We start from the raw sequence: 25,000 nt of genomic DNA, 5'->3' as shown, positions 1-25,000 counted from the left end.
CGACAGTAACATGCTCTCACTGCCTGAATCGATCCTGTAATGCGACAGTAACGTGCTCTCACTGCACGACTCGATCCTGTAATGCGACAGTAACATGCTCTCACTGCACGACTCGATCCTGTAATGCGACAGTAACGTGCTCTCACTGCCTGAATCAATCCTGTAATGCGACAGTAACGTGCTCTCACTGCACGACTTGATCCTGTAATGCGACAGTAACATGCTCTCACTGCACGACTCAATCCTGTAATGCGACAGTAACGTGCTCTCACTGCACGACTCGATCCTGTAATGCGACAGTAACGTGCTCTCACTGCCTGAATCGATCCTGTAATGCGACAGTAACGTGCTCTCACTGCCTGAATCGATCCTGTAATGCGACAGTAACATGCTCTCACTGCACGACTCGATCCTGTAATGCGACAGTAACGTGCTCTCACTGCACGACTGGATCCTGTAATGCGACAGTAACATGCTCTCACTGCACGACTCAATCCTGTAATGCGACAGTAACATGCTCTCACTGCCTGAACCGATCCTGTAATGCAACAGTAACATGCTCTCACTGCACGACTCAATCCTGTAATGCGACAGTAACATGCTCTCACTGCCTGAACCGATCCTGTAATGCGACAGTAACATGCTCTCACTGCACGACTCGATCCTGTAATGCGACAGTAACATGCTGTCACTGCACGACTCGATCCTGTAATGCGACAGTAACATGCTCTCACTGCCTGAATCGATCCTGTAATGCGACAGTAACGTGCTTTCACTGCACGACTCGATCCTGTAATGCGACAGTAACGTTCTCTCACTGCACGACTCGATCCTGTAATGCGACAGTTACTTTTATTGGGGGACTCAATCCTGTAATGAGACAGTAACATGCTCTCACTGCCTGAATCGATCCTGTAATGCGACAGTAACATGCTTTCACTGCACGACTCGATCCTGTAATGCGACAGTAACGTGCTCTCACTGCCTGAATCGATCCTGTAATGCGACAGTAACGTGCTCTCACTGCACGACTCGATCCTGTAATGCGACAGTAACCTTTACTGGGGGAATCAATCCTGTAATGCGACAGTAACATGCTCTCACTTCCTAAATTGATCCTCTAATGCGACACAAACATGCTCTCACTGCGTGAATCGATCCTGTAATGCGACATTGACATGCTCTCGCACTGTATTGTCCCTTACTGTGTCTGTGACCTGCTCAGTGCTTACTAAAGTTGAGTGCACAAAAACAGTATTTAAAAATGTTCAAATCAAGTCTCCCTGAAATGATCTACAAAGTGACATTTCATGGGAATCAGTACGAACATTTGAGGGTCCAGACGTCAGGGGACCTGAGGTGTGATATAAATGCCAAGAAGTTCAAATCACAGAAAGAAAAAAAGTGCTGCAGCGGCGGTGCCTTAATGACATCGTCCTGCACGACCATTCATACAAGTGCGATTAGGAGAAGGACAATAAAGTGTGTGGAGAGGACAGCTTACCTGTACACACACACACACACACACACACACACACACACACAGTTACCACAAGGGACAGATCAATAAAAAAAAACAATTTACACTCAGAGACTTTTTGAGAGAGAAACAAGAGAGTCAGGGAGAAATAGAGAACGAGCTGACAAGTGAAGCTGTGATGCCAATCAATCTATCTGTTATTAAATCAGACTGACAATAAGACAGAGATAAAAAAAAGACTGAACCAGTAAAGCGGAACTAAACCCAATTAAATTGAGTCAAATTACGTTGAATTGAATTGAATTGATGAGGGAGAAGTAAACAATGAGACAACAGCAGAGAGGCAGACAGGAAGAAGACAGACAGCAGGGAGTTAGACAGCAGGGTATAGAACTGTGTGTGTGTGTGTGTGTTCATTCCCTCTCTCATAACTCTCTATAACTCTAATTACATGCAGATTCTAATAAATAAAAACATTAGAAACCTAATTCTGTGAGATTTATGTTTCAATAATAACACTGAAGCGTTAGAATCGCTCAGTTATTAGTTATAGCTGCTTCAGTTTAGTTTCACCGTCAGATTTCGCGGCTCTAAATGCTCGTTCGTACGCGATTAACGCAACACACACAGCGCAGCTCGTTATATACATGTCAGATAATATATTTAGAGTATTTAACTCTGTAACTGTGAATGACGATGTTCATGAAGAGTCGACAGAGTCAATATTACGTTCATTCCTCCATATTTATCAGTACAGGAGGTCGAACTAATGCATTCCTTAATTGATTTTCTTTCCCCAGACATAAAAAAAATGGAGTTTGCTCCTGTTGCGTTGTGTCCGTGTTCGATATCGAACGTCTTTGTCATGTCGCATTACATGGTGGTGTTAATATGAAGCTCGGATGAAAGTAGACACTCGGAACTTTAAGAATTTGTAGCTTTTCATCAGTATTTCTTTTTTTTTTAATCTAAACTATGATATGATGTAATTTCAAACATTTTCAGTGAACCTGAATATTCATTCATTCATTTATTTTCTACCGCTTTATCCGAACTTCTCGAGGCGTCATCGGGCATCGAGGCAGGATACACCTTGGACGGAGTGCCAACCCATCACAGGGCACACACACACTCACATTCACTCACACACACACTACGGACAATTTTCTAGAGATGCCAATCAACCTACCATGCATGTCTTTGGACCGGCGGAGGAAACCGGAGTACCCGGAGGAAACCCCCGAGGCACGGGGAGAACATGCAAACTCCACACACACACAAGGCGGAGGTGGGAATCGAACCCCCAACCCTGGAGGTGTGACGCGAACGTACTAACCACTAAGCCACCGTGCCCCCTTGAACATGAATAGTCCTTTATTATTATGGTTTATTATTATGGTCTATTACGGTCATTTGTTTGTTAAGGCTGACTGACGGTCACTTAGCTCGCTGTGAGGAAACAACTCTGTTATTGTTTCTGTTCGTTTTGATGCGCCTGGGTTTCAGATTTGGTTTTGATGTTGGGATAACGTTGTGGTGGTGTGAACCTGCTGCACTTGTGCGATGTCTGCTCAGACTCTTTATATTAAACAGCCAATAACTGAGTACTGGACAAGAAAATGTTTAAAAACGTCGAACTGAGACTTTTTTCTGGATGACTGATGTTCTAAAGTAACTCTAATCCAGTCAGTTAATCTGTTTCCTAATTATTTCTTTCTTTCTTTCTTTCTTTTTTCTTTCTTTCTTTCTCAGCTGATCAGACTCGAGCTTTAATGAGTGAGCCACATAATAAGGCTGATGTCTGATGTGTTGTCCGTGTGTGTGTGTGTGTGTGTGTGTGTGTTTGCTTAGTAAGTAGCTCTGAGCAAACACACATCAGATTGCGCATCTTTAAATGCGATTAAATATCCATTAACCACTCTCCCTCTCCCTCACACACACACACACACACACACACACACACACACACACACACACACACACACACACACACTCTCTCTTTCTCTCTCCAGCAGACACTAACACATTATACAATTGATTTCTACCTGAATCTCCAGCACACACACACACACACACACACACACGGTGTCCTGCAGTCAGTTATCGCTAACACGTTATACAACACCTGTTGACTGCATCTCACGAATATTTCAGTTATATAAAGCCATACTCTATTCTAACTTTACACAACTCTTAACTTAATTTCTATCTTTATCTATAGCTAAGGAGTTAAAGAGCACATACTAGAGGGCTGCATTGGGATTGGGCTCCCGCGGGACCCAACGCAAATCTCGCGGGAGCGGGCGGTTTCACCTTTGCCCCGGGCGGGAGTGGGCGGTCAAAAAATGTAGCGGGAGATCCGTGGGACCCGGTGGGATTTGCTGTGTAGCCTAATAATAAGAATCGAGTGAACACATGACGTTGAGTAGAAGATTAGCATTAGCATTAGTATTCATTTATCTTATTTAAATGCAATCATGTTTAATTCTGTTATTCTGGACATTCACCTGAACTAATAATTAGTCTGATCATTTGTATACAATCAAAATTTTCACAAGCTCTCGAGAAAAAATCCGCGGCAGTGGGCGGGAGTGGACACGAACATCGCGGGCGCGGGCGGGAGTGGAACACGCAGCTTGCGGGCGCGGGCGGTCCCGGTCAGAAATTCAGCGGGAGCGGGTGGGTGCGGGTTTATAAAAACAGTCCCGCGCAGGGCTCTAGTACATACTGTAAGTGATATGCTCAGAGCTCCATGGCCACCAGGGGGCAGTCTACCAAACACTTGAGTGTGGTTTTGATGGTGATGAGTTTCATCATGTTTATGTCTAGAGTTCACCAGGACACCTTCACATTATTTTAATTTAAACATTATTTTTTCACTGATTAATCATTAATATGTTCGATAAGTGCAGAACAGTGGCTTAGTGGTTTGCATGTGTCACACCTCCAGGGTTCAGGGTTCTCTCCATGTGCTTCAGGAGTTCTCTCTGGGTACTTCCCTTATGCCTTGTGGGCTGATTGGCATCTCTAACTTGTCCATAGTGTGTGTGTGTGTGTGTGTTGAGATGGGGGGAGTTATAGTGATGATTGAGCTTTAATGGTTTTTAACTTCTTTGACCTGTCACTTGAACTTGAGCCTAACGTGCGGAATAATATTTACAATGTACGCATTTGAGTCTAATATTTGAATAGTCAAATAGTTCTGTTCAATTATTTTTAAGATTTGAATTAATAAATATGTCCCTGTGGATATTTTTCTCCAGATTACAGTGTTATGAATTCCTTCTCTAGACAAATAACTAGATATTCTTGGACCACCTGAGGAAAGAGCCGTAATCCGAATCCTGGTTAGATGTACTTACTAAAATGATCTGATCTATATTTCGGACTCGGGAGTATTTCGGCCGTCTTTATCGTGCTATATCGTGACACTGATATATTGCCAGGTCTCCTTTTAGATTTTGGTGAAAATAACAGCAGGGAGAGTCTTTCATCGTGGTGAACAAAGCGTGTGGTCCTTTGTTCTCCGAGTGAAGTGGATGAGGCCTGACAAACACACTGGCGTGACTCAGAGCTGTGAGGATTCATTATGCCACATCTTCAGAGCCAAAGGCCGCCTTAAGAACATCTCAAAAAGTACAAAGAAACAAAAAGCACCCAAACAAACAAACAAATAAATAAATAAAGACTCTTACCAAAGACATCGTCCCGAGTGTCAGACTCCGCTGTGGTACTAGAGGCTGGGTCTGACAGCGTCTGAAACACACACACACACACACACACACACACACACACACGTGAGTTTCAAAATAACTTGCCAGGTCCCACTGTGTCTCAACGTCTCACTCCTGCGTGTCTCAGTGCTCACTGAACTGAACTGCTCTCAAAAAATGACTTTCCTCTTGTTTTTTTTTTTTGTGTGTCTGTGTTCGATATTGAACGTTTTTTTGTCACGTCTCACTTCGCGGTGGTGGTTAATATGAACCTCGTATGAACGCAGACACTCGGTGCTTTACGAAATTGTAGTGTTTTATAAGTATTTCTTTTTTGTCTAGCACTATACAGTGATACCTCGAGATACGAGTGCTTTGACATACGAATTTTTGGAGATACGAGCTGTGATTCGACCCAATTTTTTTGCCTTGAGATACGAGCAAATCTTTGAAATACGAGCATCCGAGCCGCTGCCGCCGAAACAAACTGTGACGTGACATACGGCTAAGTACGGTGAACAGAATTTGTTCTCTGCATTTAACCCATCCAAAGTGCACACACACACACACACACACACCGTGAACACACACTGTGAACACACGCTCGGGGAGCAGTCGGGGGGTTTGGTGCCTTGCTCAAGGGCAAGGGCTCAAGGGCACCTCAGTCGTGGTCGGCCCGAGACTCGAACCCACAACCTTTGGGTTACGAATCAGACTCTCTAACCATTAGACCACGACTGCCCCCAAACCTCCCCAACATGCCCAACATCCCCAACAACCACACATGCTCTGTTTCCCCCACCTCAGCTTCCCGCGTCTCACTCGGTTAAAGCGGCCTTTCCACTGCACGCGACAAACGACGGCCGATAACCCGGAAGGCGTTAATTTTCTATGGAGAGTCACGAAGGTGCTGCGTGAGGTGCCGACCGTCTGCGGATCCGTAATTTTCAGATCCGTTTTGAGCGTCGGATCCGTTAAAAAATTTGAACTTGTGCGACTACACCGCATCCGATATGCCGCCCGGACGGCTTTTTATTAAAACGACCGGCAGATGTTAGTGAGGAAAGAGTGACAAAAAAAGGCAAAAACAAGTGAAGAGAAAAGCGATGAAGAAAATGAAGCAAAATGAATGTTTAGAAAATGTTTAGAATGTTTATGTCAAGAAAACAGAAATTGTAGCAATTAAGTTCAGTTAAGTTAAAAGAATTTCGGTCAAGTTCGTTAATTTTAGTGAAGTTTAGTTAAGTTCCATTTAAGCGTAAAGTAGCAGTGTACAGTAGCGAGTAAGTGAACGAAAGTGAAAGTGTAATTCCTCCTAACTCCTCCGCCTGTTTACTCCTCCGCCTGTTTACTCCTCCCTCAACCTCCGTGCGCATCTTCCGTTAGCCCGAGTCGTCTGATCTCCGAGGTAAATAATGCACTTTATAGTAAAACCAGTTTATTTTTTTACCATTCTCTTTTATCACTGTATGTTTTTATACAATATTTGTCATTTATAAATAAAGGTACGGTACATTTTTCATATTCAAAACAACAAACAAAACAACCGGAGTGGAATTTTGCGAGCTGGAACGGATTAATGGGATTTCAATTCATTTAAACAGGGGAAATTGCTTTGAGATACGAGCAAATTGAGATACGAGCGATTTGAGATACGGCCAAGGTCACAGAACGAATTAAATTCGTATCTCGAGGTATTACTGTATTTATAGAAAAGTGCTCGTTCATAATCGGTTCAAATTTAAAGCCGTTATCTTTAAGTATTTAAGGATCCGGTCACTTGTATCGACTCTGGCGAAGCTCTTTTATATTTAAACGGAGAACACTGTGCATCTTTAATCGCGATACACCTCTAGATTACTGTTCATTCTAATCCATCATACAAACCCCTGGTGTCGAGGGTTGAGTATTGGAGAGTTTATACAAGTAAACGAGCACAGTATGTGATCGGTACCTGATACCAGTAACAGAATAGATGCAGATCTATATTCAGAATCATATTATATGATATATATTTAAGTTTCCATAACTAATCGTTCAGAGCATTTGTATAGAAATACAGCAACGTTCCCAATCAGAGTTCATGATAAGAGATGCAGGTACCATTGTGTTGTGTTGTGTTGTTACAGTCTGCTGTGTCTACTGAGGGATATTTAACTTACATTAACTCAGTGTAGCTACAGCACCTAATATACGTGATCGATATCGGTGGAAATGAGTTCGCGAATGCCGTTAGCGGTGGATTGCCAACATTATTGTATGAGTTAAGAGCTCTGTGATTCGGTGAGGCTGCTTGAGATCATTATTTATGAATGATTCAGTGGTTCCCTGAATCATTTGAGGAAAATAAATACTATTCCCCTGTTGTGTTCTGTCAGGTTCATCCTAAACTGCTGTGTATGCACGTACAGTATATGATTACTTAGACTAAAGGAACAACACATGCCCCTTTTCCACCGAGGCAGTTTGAGTGCAGGTTCGGAGCCTAATTTAGAACCAGTTCTTTCTGTTTCGACCGCCAAAGCACCGGCTCTGAAACAGGAAAAGTGGTTCTTAAGTAGCACCAAAACGTTGCTGGTCTAGACTGAAGAACCGCTTGCGTCAGGAGCTGTGGGCGGGGCTACTGTTAGCGCGTTTGATAATGTACCTTAAGTATACTAATGTTTAATACACTTTTACTTTACCGCGATATGATACATTATCAGCACACATGATAGTAGGTAGCTACATGCTAAGGCTAAATTATTTTCGTTGTTCAACATGCTTCGTTGGTGAAAGTGAACACAGAATGTTTCTGACTTTAGTTTCTGTGCTAGTCTTGAGGCTAACTTTGTTCTAATGCTGGTTCTAGTAGCCCTTCAGTGTCTGGTTTTTGTTGTGTTTCATTGTGTGTGTGTGTGTGTGTGTGTGTGTGTGTGTGTGTGTGTGTGTGTGTGTGTGTGTGTGTGTTGTGCTCTTTTTTGTTTTGTTCTGATTTAGTTGAAAGTTCCATCCTGGCTTCTGTTTCTTGTTTTGTTTTAGTCGTTTCTCCGTTCTTAGTTGTTTTTCTTTTTCTTTTCTATTTCTTTATAATTCTGATAAATGGTTTAATGAGTTCTGTGAGTTGGTGTGTGTCTGTGTGTGTGTGTGTGTGTGTGTGTGTGTAGAATCTGTTAACACATTTTTGTAATCTTAACAAGTTTTATTTTATGAATATGTCATTCTACAGTATGTCCATATTAAACCTGTCCTAGCAAGAACACCGTAAGACAATTTAAATAGCACTTGATGCCGATATTGTTAAATATTCGACCTTTAATATGACGTGTGCTTTTGTGTGTGCAGTCAGCAAAGATGCAGAGGCATCACGAATTACCATGGTAACCTAGAACACTGGAGCCAGGGCTGTTTGTGCACTTGACGTGTGTGTGTGTGTGTGTGTGTGTGTGTGTGTGTGTGTGTGTGTGTGTGTGTGTGTGTGTGTGTGTGTTCACAAAAGTTCCCACAGCTCTCAGTCAGATCTGAGTAAATAACTCAGACACACACACACACGCACCGAAATAACACACTGCCTAGCAACATGGTGTCTCTCAGACTAGAGATCTCAACCTGAGTACCTGAGTAAACGAAAGAAACCCAGATCATTATCACTCTATAGAACAGACAGAAGATAGAGTACAACACAGAGAGTGTGAGGCAGTAGGACAGTCAGAGAGTGAGACAGAGAGAGTGTGAGGCAGTAGGACAGTCAGAGAGTGAGACAGAGAGAGTGTGAGGCAGACGGACAGAGAGTGAGACAGAGAGAGTGTGAGGCGGAAAGATAAACAGAGAGTGAGACAGAGAGAGTGTGAGGCGGAAAGATAAACAGACAGTGAGACAGAGAGAGTGTGAGGCAGAAAGGCAGTCAGAGAGTGAGACAGAGAGAGTGTGAGGCAGATGGACAGAGAGTGAGACAGAGAGAGTGTAAAGCAGAAAGGCAGTCAGAGAGTGAGACAGAGAGAGTGTGAGGCAGTAGGACAGACAGAGAGTGAGACAGAGAGAGTGTGAGGCGGAAAGATAAACAGAGAGTGAGACAGAGAGAGTGTGAGGCAGATGGACAGAGATTGAGACAGAGAGAGTGTGAGGCAGAAAGACAGTCAGAGCGTGAGACAGAGAGAGTGTGAGGTGGAAAGATAAACAGAGAGTGAGACAGAGAGAGTGTGAGGCAGTAGGACAGACAGAGAGTGAGACAGAGAGAGCGTGAAGCAGAAAGGCAGTCAGAGAGTGAGACAGAGAGAGTGTGAGGCGGAAAGATAAGCAGAGAGTGAGACAGAGAGAGTGTGAGGCAGTAGGACAGACAGAGAGTGAGACAGAGAGAGTGTGAGGCAGTAGGACAGACAGAGAGTGAGACAGAGAGAGTGTGAGGCAGTAGGACAGACAGAGAGTGAGACAGAGAGAGTGTGAGGCAGTAGGACAGACAGAGAGTGAGACAGAGAGAGCGTGAAGCAGAAAGGCAGTCAGAGAGTGAGACAGAGAGAGTGTGAGGCGGAAAGATAAGCAGAGAGTGAGACAGAGAGAGTGTGAGGCAGTAGGACAGACAGAGAGTGAGACAGAGAGAGTGTGAGGCAGTAGGACAGTCAGAGAGTGAGACAGAGAGAGTGTGAGGCGGAAAAATAAACAGAGAATGAGACAGGGAGAGTGCGAGGCAGTAGAACAGAGAGAGTGAGACAGAGAGAATGTGAGGCAGTAGGACAGACAGAGAGTGAGACAGAGAGAGTGTGAGGCAGTAGGACAGACAGAGAGTGAGACAGAGAGAGTGTGAGGCAGAAAAGAACCCTACATGTTATTTGGGATTCAACTCCCCAGCCCTTAAGTGCACTTGACAGGGAGGGTATATAATAACGCCATCTAGACTCTGTAGTGCACTACACTTCCATTCCCCCTCCAAACGTGTGATTGAAGATGGTTTATCACTTTTAAAGTGTCCTGAACCAACATGTGCCACTTCAGGCAGTGCACTTCAGTGTAATTTGTCATGTGAGATACAGCCTGCTCAGCCCTTATATACTGTGAGTGCACTACACAGGGGATGGAAACATGTTGCATGCATCATTTTAGTGTGTGTGTGTGTGTGTGTGTGTGTGTGTGTGTGTGTGTGTGTGTGTGTGTTACCTTCGACTCTGGTGATAGCTCACGTTTTCCCATGTGCTGTCCCATACTGCCCACAGCAACTGCAGAACACACACACACACACACACACACACACACACACACACACACACACACAAAATGAGCCACATCCCACTACTAAATGTGTTTAACTTAAACTTTTCATCATTTATTAAGATAGATAGAGAGAGAGAGAGAGAGAGAGAGAGAGAGAGAGAGAGACAGACTTTCATCTGTCCATCATTGGTTTTCACAAAACACACATTTTTCACCTACAAGCCAATAGAAATGCCTCACAAATATTGCAATACAACAGTATGTGTGTGTGTGTGTGTGTGTGTGTGTGTGTATGGGCATGTTCTAATCTTACATTCTCGTCTCATAATTTCTTAGCCCTGTTTAACGAACCCGAGTGAATGAGACAGACGTTATCTCGCTGCCCAGAAATGCGCCTCTCTAGAGCTGAACCGATGCCTGCGGCTGTTCGTTTGAATGGAATCTTTTTACTCTGGGGTTTAATCCTCAGTTCCTCCTGAACATGTTAAAAACTCATGTGCAACAATTTCACACCTCACAGAAAAAAACATGTTCCTTCATTTCACAGGTAGCTGCTAAAAAAAAAAAACAAACAAAAAAAAAAAACGGGCTCGGCATGGCTGACAGAGTCATGCCTAAGAAATGAGGTTCTGAGTGACTCTCACACACACACACACACACACACACATCCAAGTCTACCACTCATTACTTCCTCACTTCCTCAAACCAACATTACTCTTGTTTGATGTGTTAGGGTTAAGGTTAGCCCTAACCCTAACCCTAGCCCTAACCCTAACCCTAACCCCAACCCTAACCCTAACCCTGACCCCAACCCCAACCCTAACCCTAGCCCTAACCCTAACCCTAACCCTAGCCCTAGCCCTAACCCTAACCCTAGCCCTAACCCTAACCCTAACCCAAATATTTGCACCATAAAGCCTTTACGTCTAGACTCCGGTAACTCAACTCAGGACAACGGTGTACCGTAAATATGTTTTTAGAATCACGTTAATCGTATAATTGGATGAAAACGGTGGTGGTTGAACGCCGCAGTGCGACATTTAACTACGAACTGCAGCAAAACATCCTTATCCTGCTTGCACGTCCTCCTCTCAAACCCCTCTGGTTAAACTCGTGGACCAGAGAACTCAAACTGATGGCTGTCCTCATGCTAACCCTTGCTCCTCTGAGCTTGGAACTCCCGACTCTCCTCCTCCTCCCTCAGTACCTCCTTATGCCTATATTAGTAAAGTAAAGTGACGTGACATACGGCTAAGTACGGTGAGCAGTACTCAGAATTCGTTCTCTGTATTTAACCCATCCAAAGTGCACACACACAGCAGTGAACACACACACACACACACACCGTAAACACACACCCAGAGCAGTGGGCAGCCATTTATGCTGCGGCGCCTGGGGACACACACACAGCAGTGAACACACCGTGAACACACACCCAGAGCAGTAGGCAGCCATTTATGCTGCAGCGCATTTATGCTGTTCCCTCCCTCCCACCTTTGCATCTTCTTCCTCCGATTCTAGCCCTGGATCTCCAGATTACACTCCTACTATAACCCCTTTACTAAGTTCTTATAATAAACATCTCCTACTTTATCCACCCTCTGACTCAAGTGTGGTTATTTTATTCTCTAGTTATATATTACCTTAAATCTGGGGTTTATTCCCATGTGTCTTATGACTCCAATCATAATCCCCTTAAGGCATGTCACACTGCTTTTAATGCATTCTTGGGTTCTGGGATTTTTCACAACATAGCCCTAACCCTAACCCTAACCAAAGAGCTGTAATAAAATATTTGCACCATAAAGCCTTTACGTGTACCGTAAATATGTTCTTAGAATCACGTTAATCGTATAACTGGATAAAAACGGTGGCGGTAAACACAATCTACACAGACCTTAATCTGTTCTATACAAATACCGTATTACTGTAAACTGGTACTGAACATCGGCACGGTGCGAGTCGGCTGTAGTTGGTATATCAGTATATCAGCAAGATTGTGTGTAATACGGTTCATAATCCCCGCCCCCCCGAGTTTAACAATGAATTCTGGGTATTCATAATCTGACGTAATCTTGCCTTATCAGCGACCGTGATTGGATAAATACGCCGTGCTTTGAATATCGACTTGTTGTACAGACATTGTTATCTTTCACAGATTTCTAATCGTTTTTTGTTCTTGATATGTTCGCCGTATAGTATATGACCAACCCTTTACCGATGTCTCGTGTGTGTCCTCGAACGTCCTGCTACCGAGACGTTTTTGCTAAGTGTGCGCTACGTCCTGGAGACGCCTTTATAAGGAGCGACATACGCGAGTGCTTTGAAAGCTACTGTATGAATACATTAACACTGGTTCACTAGGTTACAGACTTAGGAGGGTACCATTAACCTAAAAATGTTCAGGTTTTTTTTTTTTTTAAATATAGACATAAAACAAACAGGGAAAATAATCGCTAGTTTAAGTGTTTGAGGAAGAGATAAGTCTTTACCGATCGTTTGAAGACTCGGCTGTTTGGACATCTAGAGGAATTTTATTCCACCACCTCGGTGCCAGAACAGAAGAGTATTGATGTGTACTTCCTTCTTACTCTGAGTGATGGTGGGACCAGTGGAGCAGTGCTGGTAGATCTGAGGGAGTAAGGTGCAGTATGAGGAGTGATAAGAACTTTGAGGTAAGATAAGAGCTGGTACATGTCTGGCACCTCGGTGTGAAGCTAACGCTAGAGTTTGAAAATCCGGGATAAACCGATGATAACCTCGCTTCTAAATTGCCGTTGTGAAACATTCCTCTAGCCGGAGATAAATACGGATTTTAGATCGATGATACCGCGGGGTTTACGCTCGGCGCGAAAAGCCCTATCGCGTGACTGACATTTCAGTCACAACATGTCTGAAATGCTTCGTTTATTTTGGCTCCGTCTTCGGAAATACCGCTCCCGAAGACGGTCGGAAAGGGTGTTGCATGTTGCCATGGCAACAGCCAGTAATCAGTGCAGCGACGGTTTCCATGTCACTTTCGATCTGCACTACACTTCTCTAGTGTGGTGCAATAAACTGGAGCACCGCTGATAAATTTCTAAACCTTGGAAAACAAAAAAAAAACAAAAAACAAAAACAAAACAATTACATCTCATCGATAATGTTAGCGTTAAGCCTTAAAAAGTGTTGCAGTCATATTTTCTGCTTATCTGCGAGGAATTCTATATAAGTAGAGTTTAGTTCACTGGAGAATAAACTAACTGAATTGACTTCATTCGAATGTCTCCATCTTCTCCATGTGAATTGAGCAACATTAGCACCATTAAATATCCACGCAACCATTTGAGGCGGTATTTTTTTTTTTAATAAAATCAAATCCCGAGTTCACACCTGAGCTGAGAATCAAACCACCAAATCTGGTATGTTAATCTCTCAAGTGTAACACAGTAATAACACTGTAGTTCCACTCAACTCCAAGATCCTGTTGAGATATCCTATTGGAACTGGTTAGCAGTTAATGCTACGTGAAGCGATCACGTTTACTTGTTAAAGTTGAATATACAGGGTTTCCCGCAGCACTTTGGAGTTCGGGCGGCCCGCCTAAGCTGGGAAACCCTACCGCCGTAACGAGGTCGTCGGAAAAAAAAATTCCGCCGCACAAAAGGCCGCCAAGTGCATCACGGAGAATAGCGCGGACGCGCTTCACACCGCGAGCGGGCACGCGCGCCACACGGCCGAAATGAGAGAAAGACGTGGTCCGTCACTGTCTGGAGGATAACTAGCCAGTTGATAAAAGGCGTGACCGTGAGAACTGTAAGTGGACTTATGTTCTGGGTTTATTTAAGCCTGTTATTGTATTAGTCTGTAGTTCTTGCAAATTTAAAGTAAGTTAGCTGGTGATTTTGTTGTTTGAGTTCTTCACCTGCTAGCTAGGATGCACATGCCTGTTTTTAATAATTGTTAAACGTAGTACAGAGTCTGTGGTCTATCTCACAAAGAGCCCCCCCCCCCCCCCCAAACTATTTAACTAGTTTTTAGTCCTGCAGTCTTCGGACAGGGAACCGAGCCAGTCACAGAACTTATGTTCGATCAAATGTGCGGATCGGACGATCCATGATCAGGGAGCACAACAACAACATTTTTTTCAGTGTTGAAAATCCCTTAGATATATTAAAACATTAAATTAAAAAAACTTGCTCTTTTACATAAATCTGGTGGAGCTGATTAGGATTTTAGGATTCTGAATAGACCTGTATATTTTAATTACAAGTTCCATTAGAAATCAGTACTAAATGTGTCCATGATCGAGGTGCACATTATGAGTATTTGAAAGGTTGTGTATATCAAGCAAAGTAAAAAGAAAGAAAAAGCTTTTCGTGTAAAGGAGCCGAATGCTGTGGAAGAAGAAGCAGAATTTATTTGAGCTGAGCTTCTCGTGAACCTGGAGGATCTCTGGACTTTCTGCTAGAGGCGAGTTCCATATATAATTCATGGGACGGTCGAGAGGAAATCTTTCGGATCCTAGGGATCTTTCTTAGGAACTTTTTCTGCTTAGAGGTTCTTCACAGCGAAGCCTGTCGACTACGGACTGCTCCGTCTTCACTAGAGTATCGATTTGTTATTGACAGACACTGATACTGATTGAATTATATATTTAATTTTAAGGGAGGAAAAAAAGATTTAAAAAAAAAAAAAACGATGTCCGGAGTGTCAAGAATGCATACGGTAACCATAACGATGCTCCTAGAAACGTCAAGCTATCTAGTTCTTTATTTAAATTTGATTGATTGTTATCAATATTAAAGATAAAATAAAGCTTGAACTCTGTTGATGCATTCGCTGAAGCTCTGGGGCAGAAAAACAAGCTGCGTGTTGGACGTGACTGAACGTAGCAGCAACAGTTCACGGTGTGCTGGATTCACACCGACGCTGAAATATTTCTCCTTCAACATGCCACTCATGAACCAGACACGGTTTTTAAAGTATGTTGTTTTTTTTAACCCCTGCATTCTGTAATCATTGTGATTCATTCTGTTTCATAGGGTAAGGAAAAAATAAATAAATAAATAAATAGAAATTTGCACTCACACACTCACACACTATGGACAATTTTACCAGAGATGCCAATCAACCTACCATGCATGTCTTTGGACCGGGGGAGGAAATTGGAGTACCCGGAGGAAACCCCCGAGGCACGGGGAGAACATGCAAACTTCACACACACAAGGCGGAGGCGAGAATCGAACCCCCAACCCTGGAGGTGTGAGGCGAACGTGCTAACCACTAATCCACCGTCGTCCCCCCCCCCCATCCTGTCTAGAACGTCCTAATCTTCCATATTCATGACCAGCTCCAATAAAAAACATGCTTTCTAATACAAGAGGGAGCATCTTGCCTCTTGATGGAGCATCTAGGGATATTGAGCAGGAAGGAGAAAGAAATCCATGGCACAAACCCTTGGCCATTGATTCACCCGAGCAATCCATGGATCATCTCAATCCCATCCAAATCAAACTCTTACATTTCTCTTACATGTTGTAGAACCTGAAGTTCTGAAGTTTGTTGCTGTTACTTTTCTAAGCGATCCGAGTACCGGTACTTCCGGTGCCGGGTCTCAAAGTGGCCTTTTTTCCCATAGACTCCCATTATAAAGTTAGGAGGTTTATAACTCGGCAAGCTTTCGAATTATTTACACCAAACTCAACCAGCTCCTTTAGGGTGATGAACAAAGAACACCTCTGAACAAAGGTTTATATTGGTGTACCGACTGGCCTTTCGGTTGGGCCGCAGCCCCGCCCCCAAAATATGCAAAATCTGAAAACTTTTTACAACATGGACATGTGACGTATCAAAACACTCAGAACAATGAGGGGGACTTCCTCACGGGTATTCTGATGACGTCACGTGATGTCACATGAAAATCAAAAATTAGCACAACATGGACATGTGACATCAAAACACTCAAGAGTATTCGGATGACGTCACATGCTCGTCTCCACTTGCCTCCAAATGTTTTGGCACCCTAGCTTTCTTTTCTGTCCACTTGCCTCAAAAAGTAACACTGACCCTTATGTCCACAGGCCTCCAAAAAGCACCGGCCTTTGTGAATACTTGCCAAGTCAAAGCCAACATCAAAGTTTGTCACGACGAACTTTACAAATCTAGTTAGTAAATGTGAGTCTCGGTTGTGGCACGGGACGCTCGGGAATTAGAGCTATCAAATCTAGAGGATAATCAGGTAGCTCACGAGCATTAAAACAGCAACCGTGTATCACAAAATAGATAACGTCACCATGGTAACTGATTTCCAGCATAAAGTAAAGTAATAAAAGCCCCCTGTTGCTCTAGACACGTCTCACGTCCGGACGAGATGTTTGATATGACGAGTCTGGTATAAATTTGGTTTGAGATTTGTCTCCGACAGTCCTAATGTCACACTGTGAGACATTTCAAGACCTTTGTTTCAGCTTGCAAGTCGTCAAGCCGATGAATTACGTTACATTTCTATTCTTATCAACTTCAGTTCGGTTTTCAAAACATGTCATGACATGACTTAGAGATGAAGTCCACGCTCATGAACTCTTAGTTTTTAAGGCTGTTTTTAATAAATGTATAAGTTTTAAATAACCTTTAACATAGAAGTCTCCAATTTTATTTAAACCTTTATGCTAATAAATTTTTTTAATTCTTTATCTGACGTTGCTGACTGTCACAGATGCAGAAACGGTACACGACTTTTGCACAAACTTTACACAGTTTCTACTTCTTTCTACTTGATAGCTGCTAACTTCAGTATCATTTAAGTATTAGCCATTTTATAGAAATATATATTTAAATATAAGTTTGTATGTGAAAAAGAGTTAAAATGAGCATTAAAATGTGAGCTGGGCTATCTATGGCACGTGGGTTTATTCTTAGCATGGACGAAAATTTCACAAACACTTCACAAACCGCTGAGAGATAAGGTGAGTTGGAGTCACGGTAAGGAAAGTGCTAAACATAGTGAAGCTGATAAACTTCCGTCGGATCTCTTACATCATTCATCTCTTCATGAGAAAACTGTTTTTCAGCAGAAATGCCACGGAACATCCTGGCATGAGTTACTGTTTACAAACGAGTCAACACGGCAAATTTAACGTTATAACCGCCCAGATGAAGAAGTAGAAAAAAATCTACTAAAGGAAGGAGATGGTTCAACGGTGTGAGATATTTGAGTTTGTAAGTGACACAGAAAGAAAAATAAATGTAACCAATAAATGTGCACTGTGCAAACATAAAACAATTCATTTGCGGTTTCTGGCACGCTACAGCACACTGTTATTTACTGTTTACATTACTGCAATGCTAATTCCTGTGTAGGGGGGCACAGTGGCTTAGTGGTTAACATGTTTGCCTCACACCTCCAGGGTTGGGGGTTCGATTCCCACCTCCACCTTGTGTGTGTGGAGTTTGCATGTTCTCCCCGTGCCTCGGGGGTTTCCTCCGGGTACTCCGGTTTCCTCCCGCGGTCCAAAGACATGCATGGTAGGTTGATTGGCATCTCTGGAAAATTGTCTGTAGTGTGTGAGTGTGTGAGTGAATGAGAGTGTGTGTGTGCCCTGCAATAAGTTGGCACTCCGTCCAGGGTGTATCCTGCCTCGATGCCCGATGACGCCTGAGATAGGCACAGGCTCCCCGTAACCCGAGAAGTTCGGATAAGCGGTAGAAAATGAATGAATGAATGAATGAATGAATGAATAATTCCTGTGTGTTTACATTACTATAATGCTAATTCCTGTTGTTAGCTTACTACAATGCTATGAATAAGATTTTTCAATGATTCGGTGAGATACTGTGTACCAATTTTTACCATTATTAACTAATAAATTTACACTGTGCAAACATAAATGGTCACAATTCACCTTAAAACTGCTGGTGAAGAGGAGGCCATGGTTTTATTTAAAGAGGTGTTTAAAACAGGCAGACTTTGTTTTTCAAAACACAGATCAGCATTTAAATGCTGTATGGTGTTGGTTATGTGAAAAACACTGTGACTCGCTGCCAAACCTGACTGCTGACCTTTGGGATGTATGTAATGACAAGAGCGTATGCAAACACGTGCACATACATTGCGTAACAGCCTTCTGGATCATGCAAGGGCTTGAAAGACTGGAGGATTGTGTAACGGTGAAAGAAAGCACATGTGGCTCACAGCACAGCAAACCTCCATGAGCAATCGGAGGAAATAATCCATTGCTCGAACACTAACACTATGTTCTTCCATAAAAACACACACACACACACACACACACGCATGCACGCACAGTTTAAAATGCAGAGATGCGATAAACAATGGACTGATTATACAGATTTAATTAATATACTTAAAATGACAATGCTAGCTCTGTAAAGATGAAGTGGCTCTTAATCTGCGGGATTCAAAATGAATTCAATTTTAGTGAAGCACCTGAACTAGCATCTCTCTCTCTCACACAAACACACAAACACAAAAACACACACACACACACACACTCACTCACACACACAATTAGTCACACAGAACAGACAGTACACAGCCATCGTAGACCAGTAATTCTTATTATAGTCACTAGTCAACACTGCAGCAAGACATTTTTGCCTCACCAGCTAATTAAATTTAAAATAAACTCTATAATTACAGTCATTTTTACTTCACCGGTTTATCTATAGCCAAAATGTACCTCAGCATACTGCTTATTCATGTTTAACCTCTTCATTATAATGCTAGATTATCAAATAAACTGCTTATTTTAAGTGCTAAATTGTGGATTAGCCAGGTTATTGTAACGCTAAGCACGTTACAATGGTTAGCTTATTTACTGTAAAGCTCTGCTGTTTCTATAATACTAGTTTATGTTAGCTTCAATGTAGCTGTCATGTCTTGTCAAAAATATTTGTTCTTGTTTTTGGGAGTTGTTTTTCTCATCCTGTCTTTTATAATTCAGTGCCTGTATTCATAAGGACTCTAATAATGATCTGAGAGAGCTCCTTATTTAGCTTAAAAATCTATAACCAGGAATCTTATCTTCAAAATGATTTAAGACCAAACTCTGAACAGGGAAAATAGAGCAACGTTTATCTTAGAGAGGAGGCGGGGCTTAACCTGTTACCAGTGTTGTATAAAGTACTAGAAAACGATACTTCAGTAAAAGTTCGAGTATCGAGTAAGAAAAAGACTTTGGTAGAAGTGAAAGTCACCTTTTAGAATATTACTCAAGTAAAAGTCTTAAAGTATCTGATATTTACTGTACTTAAGTATCAAAAGTCATTTTCTGATATTTAATGTACTTAAGTATTTGAAGTAAAAGTAAAAATTAAAATTTCAGTGATTTTCGGTGGACATAAGAGCAGGGGCGGTTCTAGGGTTTCATCTTTAGGGGTTTTAGCCCTCAGTGAGAATTTAAAACAAGAAGAGTTTTATATTATATATTACATGACTACATAGTAAGCCAAAAGTTATGGTATTATTAAATGGCAAAAGTGGACACCAAAATTTTATGCATGATGTAATGATGCCAGTCCTGCATCAAATCAGTTCATGTATGTGTGTATTCTCTACAAATGCAATCATTATAAACAAATAACAAATAAACAAAACAGATAAACAAATATTCACAAGACAAAGACCAAATCAATAAATGTTATTTTTATTTAGTATTGATATTGCATTTATATTTTATTTGTGCTATCAACTCTGGTAATAAGAAAAGTGACATTTCACTGCTTTTGGTTGCCGCCGTTATAGATAAACGCCTCCAGCTCTGACTGCGCGTGCACGCCACGCGTGTCTCCGTAGAGCGTGCGGACTTGCGTAATGCAATCTAGGAGCAGTGATTCGCAAAACCTCCCTTATTGCAGTCACACACATTTCTTGTGATTTTATTTTGCAGTGACGAGTAACGAAGACGCTTAGTGGAAATATAGTGGAGTAAAAGTATATATTTTATCTAGGAAATGTAGTGGAGTAAAAGTGAAAGTTGACATAAATTTAAATAGCGAAGTAATTTATTATTTATTAATTTATTATTTATTACTTAGTATTTTTACTTCGTTACGTTACAACACTGCTTGTTACTAGGTGACACATACTATCGAAGACTATGATTGGTTGATTGAAAGTGCTTTTAAAATCTGGTCTATTATAAACCTTCACTTTGTCTCTATTTTCAGATATTCGAGTATGCATTGTGTAGGGATTACGTTCGTGACCGATCACGTTAGAGATGCGCTAACATCTGTATGTTATAAATGTACTGAGAAGTTATCTCTGATACGATTGATCTTCATCTTATTATGGTAGCCTAGTGGTTAAGGCGTTGGACTACTGATTGGAAGGCCACGAGTTCAAATCCCAGGTCCACCAAACTGCCACTGCTGGGCCCCTGAGCAAGGCCCTTAACCCTAAATTGCTTAGTTGTATAAATTGAATTAAATTGTAAGTCACTCTGGATAAAGGTGTCTGCTAAATGTGTTGTTGTATACAACACATCTCTTCACCTTTCAGCCATTTTCTCCTCTGATAAAGAAACTCTTAATCCTCTTAAAAGTCCTCCTCACTTCTAACACTTTTTAACCTTCTGAGCTCTTTCAAGGGTTAAGATGCTTTATGAAGAACTTTTATCTTTACAGGGATCTTCTCTTTCATTTTAAGGGGAAACACCAAAATTGCTAAGAATTTTCTTAGAGTTCCGTCGCTAGGAGAAACTCTTTACACCCCTGTAGTTAGCCAGTTGACCGTACAAAGCTAATTGTGGGTTAGCATGTTTTTAGGGTGTTTTACTGACTAACCTCAGGTGGAACAGTACACAGATAAGACTTTACAGCCCATGACATATTAACTAACAGAAACTTTACCTTGAATATACCAGTTATAAACGTTTAACATACATTTAAGTTTTACATTTTAACTAAATGCTAATAAATGTAGCTAAAACGCATGTTGATGTTGTGTACAAAAACTCAATCTGTCTTTACAACAACCACAGGATTAACTATTACGATAATTTACCTCATGTTATCTTATCCTAGTTGTAACAGATGTTTTGTAGTTTTCATTTATTATAAGGCTAGTGTTTTTTTCTATTACTACAATGCTAAAACCTGTGTTTTTGCATTGCTACAATGCTAATTCCTATGTTTTATAGTATAGGTGTTAGCTACAACGCTAATCCCTGTGTTTTTAAATGAGTACTATGCTAGTTTTAATGTTATTTCATAACTCTTGTTTATTTTTAAGGACTGGCTTTTTCATGTGTTTCTGATTACTGTAATGCTGCTTCATAAAATGAACCAGAGAACAGAAAATGGTGACCTTTTGTGCTCTCTTGAGACTCTCTCTCTCTCTCTCTCTCTCTCTCTCTCTCTCTCTCTCTCTCTCTCGATCAGAAGGGAATATGAATTGCTTTTCAACAGAAATAAACTTTTTGGGCTACAGGAATGCAGGAATTAACACACTAAAAATTGATCAGAAACACATGGAAACACATGGAACAAAACTTGGAACACATGGAAATAAAAACTAACGAGGGAATGAAGTGAAATAAGTGAGAATAGAACTCAAACACAGCTCAAGAATCTGATACTCACGACTCTCTACTTTTTATCTTTGTGGATCTAGAGAAAACATTTTTTTCACTGCTAAAAAAGTATGCTAATTTTAAAAGTATGCTAATTTTAAAAGTATGCTAATTCAAAAGGCAAATTTTATCATGCTAATACACGCACTAAAATGTAGCGGAACTAAATTCACTTAGTGATTAACTCTAAATTTTGTAAGTTCATAATCAACATTTGTTCATTCATCTGTAAATCAGTCGGTTTTGTTTGTTGGGTTTGTTGTTTGCTTCTCTATTATAAAGTAAAGTTAATTATAGATAATCAAAACTGCTTTTTGAATCAAAGCTAATTAAAGCTAATATGGTCATGTAAATGGGCAGCTTTGAAATGTTAAAGCAACACACGATCTTTAAATTTACAGTCCAGATACTACAGCTATCACAGAGAGAGAAAAGGTCACACAAACACACTCTCAGCTGAGTGTGAGCTGAGCAGCTTGCATAGTGTGTGTGGTGGTGGTGGTGGTGGTGGTGGGGGGGGTAAGAGAGAGAGAGAGAGAGAGAGAGAGAGAGAGAGAGAGAGATTTATCTAAAAGCTGGAACTCTGACACTATATAGGATTATAACACACACACATGCACTGCACACACACGCACACAAACGCACACACATGCACACACACGCACATAAACACAAAGCAGGAAATAACTCAGAGGGCATTTTTGAGGGCGTGTGTAGAATCTGGCAGTAACACACTCCAATCCATCTGGACATCCTTCTCTCACTGTGTGTGACTGTGTGTGTGCGTGTGTGTGTGTATGTGTGTGTGTGTGTGTGTGTGTGTGTGTGTGTGTGTGTGTGTGTGTGTGTGTGTGTGTGTGTGTGCTTGTGTGTTATAATCATATATAGTGTCAGAGTAAGGTAAAGGTGAAAGCTTTTTGAGTCGTGCAAACAGGAAACACACAAGACGGAAGTAAGAACTTTCTGTGTGCATGAAAGTTCCAGAATGCACACACACACAGACACACACACACACACACACACACACACCCTACACCTGTATGGTTGTTCACTGTAACTAAATCCCACTCCACCAACTCGATCCTTATTTGTTATTACTGAAGTCACATTAAAGCTAAGGCTAAAGCTAATGACATGACATGCTAGTAGACTTGAAGTTACACTGAAGCTATATTTAATTCATCAGTGAGACAAATACATAAAAAATATAATGTGCATGAAATTAAAGCTACATATCTGTGTAGAAAAAAATGCACAATGCTACACTTACCAAAAGAGAATATAAATACTTCCTTCATTCATTTGTACATTTGGGGGTTTGGAACCTTTCTATGAAGAAAAAAAAAAACTCCCCTAGTATTCTAGATAAAAACAGAAATACTTCGGAAACACTACAAATTCTGAAAGTCTTTAATGTCTACTTTCATAAGAGTTTCATATTAACCACCACTGTGGAGTGAGACGTGACGAAGACGTTGGATACTGAAATTGGACTCGACAAAACGGGAGGAAATTCCTGCAATGTAAAGGCAGCAAAGTTCTCACTCGCTGCTACGCTACATGATTGATAATAACATTTTACACCAGGTTTATATGACAGTTATTTAGATCCATTGTGCTGTCGTGTTGGACTTGTGAAACACTGTTCACGAGGCTTTTGCTTGTGAGTTGAGTTCAAGAAAGCCCAAGAGGACCGAATGGAAAAGAATAACTAAAGTCATGGAATAGCTACAACGACGTTAGCATTGATGTCGAAAAAAGACAACATTGTGTTGATGGACGAAAATAAAAATCCTCATTACCTCAAGATTTAACTGTTATAAAGGAAATGGTGGCTCAAGTGGTTAAGGCTCTGGGTTGTTGATTGGAAGCTAAGGGTTCAAGCACCCAGCACTGCCAAGCTGCCAATATTGGGCCCTTGAGCAAGGCCCTTAACAATCCCTTCTGAATGGGTGCTGTATCAAAGCTGCCACTGTATTCTGTCCCCAATCTCCAACATTAGGATATATAAAGGAAGAATTTCACTGTGCTGGTATATAAATATGTTTATATGACGATACTAAAGGCTTCTATGATCCAATTTCACTCATGTGCTCATTCTCTGTATGAGATCTTAAGCGAAACTTTGCTGTCTTTATACACGCATCCATCTTTATACGCACATGTACCTTTATACGCACATCTACCTTTCATTGTACAACCTGTAAAAAGTCAAGCCAAGAATTCAAGCCAAGATTTCCCCTTTTATTTTTAATCATGCAACGTGACACTTAATGAACCTTTACACACAGCTGAAATCACGCTGTATAATACCACACACACACACACCCACATTTCTGAGAGGGTAAATAATCACCAAACAACAACGAATACCTGACCTTTAGTTTGCATCTCTAATTAAAGATAAACAGATTAAATACTTCCCCTTTTTCTGTAGTAAATCTATACCGAGCTGTTTCAAGGGGAACTTGCTCTTACGACTGCAGCGTACAGGAAGACTAAAAATACACAATGCCACATATAAGAAAGGCAAATGTCTACGATCACTAGCGAACAATTCCGAAGGTATATGTTCTTACTTAATGAAAACAGGAAACCACAATATAGGCTACGTGTGTTCTAATACATTATACACGACAGATTGACGAAAGGCAACACAAAGCACAGTCAACACCTAGAATTATCACCTTCTATACACTTCAAACACTGTATATAAATGCCTTCAGGTGTAAATGACTGTAGGTGTCAGAGCGACGCTAAACGTGTTCCTCCTGCACAACAGATGCTAAGTTGGGTCAAATTCCAAAATGGCCGCTTTAACCGTTTCCTTCATTTCCTTCATTTTAAATGTTAGAAGTAAAAAGTTTGACCTTTTAAATGTGTCTGAAAACATTACCTAATAATATGCTAATATTTAATATACTGGCCTTACTGACAGATGGTAAGGTCATAAATACAAACTTAAAATTATGCCTTATTAAGTGAAATGTCAGTTAAAATATTAAAATGTTGTAATAACATGATAATACGTGTGAAACACATCGAGT

General features: G+C 41.3%; 1 protein-coding gene across 4 annotated transcripts in view; it reads right to left on the bottom strand.

Annotated features, from left to right (window-relative positions):
• Window positions 1–25,000, bottom strand: part of mbpb (myelin basic protein b) — a 55,511-nt gene that overhangs the window by 29,052 nt on the left and 1,459 nt on the right. For all 4 annotated transcript variants that reach the window (XR_007139094.1, XR_007139095.1, XM_047806233.1 and 1 more), the window contains 3 exons: window positions 12,870–13,008; window positions 10,324–10,382; window positions 5,176–5,236 (listed from right to left, as the gene is read on the bottom strand). The gene's annotated coding sequence lies outside the window, so the exon portion shown is untranslated. Of the gene's footprint in view, window positions 1–5,175; window positions 5,237–10,323; window positions 10,383–12,869; window positions 13,009–25,000 lie in introns of those variants that run through there.

This window comes from Tachysurus fulvidraco, chromosome 22 (assembly GCF_022655615.1).
Source record: "Tachysurus fulvidraco isolate hzauxx_2018 chromosome 22, HZAU_PFXX_2.0, whole genome shotgun sequence".
Classification (NCBI taxonomy): Eukaryota; Metazoa; Chordata; class Actinopteri; order Siluriformes; family Bagridae; genus Tachysurus; species Tachysurus fulvidraco.
The sequence above is the reverse complement of the archived record's forward strand: the minus strand, read 5'-3'. Positions and strand labels throughout refer to the sequence as shown.